Source organism: Buceros rhinoceros, unplaced genomic scaffold, assembly GCF_000710305.1.
Source record: "Buceros rhinoceros silvestris isolate BGI_N320 unplaced genomic scaffold, ASM71030v1 scaffold22121, whole genome shotgun sequence".
In the NCBI taxonomy this organism is placed as follows: Eukaryota; Metazoa; Chordata; class Aves; order Bucerotiformes; family Bucerotidae; genus Buceros; species Buceros rhinoceros.
In genome coordinates, this window is record NW_010395113.1 from 9,724 (window position 1) to 10,200 (window position 477).

The window sequence follows — 477 nt, forward strand, 5'->3', positions numbered from 1 at the left end:
GGCGAGACGACCGCCGGCGGGGGGGGCGGGCGGGCGGTGAGCCACGAGGAGGGAGCAGGCCAGCAGCCAGGCACTGATCCGGCAGCTCTTAGTGGATCCCACCCATCCCACCACTGAGGCAGCCAGCCCCCACCACAGGGCTGTGAGGGGCCGGGCGGGAGTCTCCGTTTTCTCCCCTCAACGCTGCACAGCTTCACTCACAGCGTGCCCACAGGCCTCCCTGTCCCCGCTGTCTGCTCCCCCAGTCGGATTGCTGGGTTCTGGGTTGCACAAGGCTGGGTGAACCCCTACAGGCAGTCGGTCTTGGACCTGTGTCCCCCTCCGGTCCCACCTAGCATGGCCAACGGGCCCGTATCACCCTGGTGATGCTCCCTCCACCCACAGGAAACAGGGGGGTTGAGAACAAAAAGGGAGAATTTAAAAAAACAGCCACAAACTGGGAGCATCCTGACGCGGCCAAAGCCAGCCCAGCCTTCA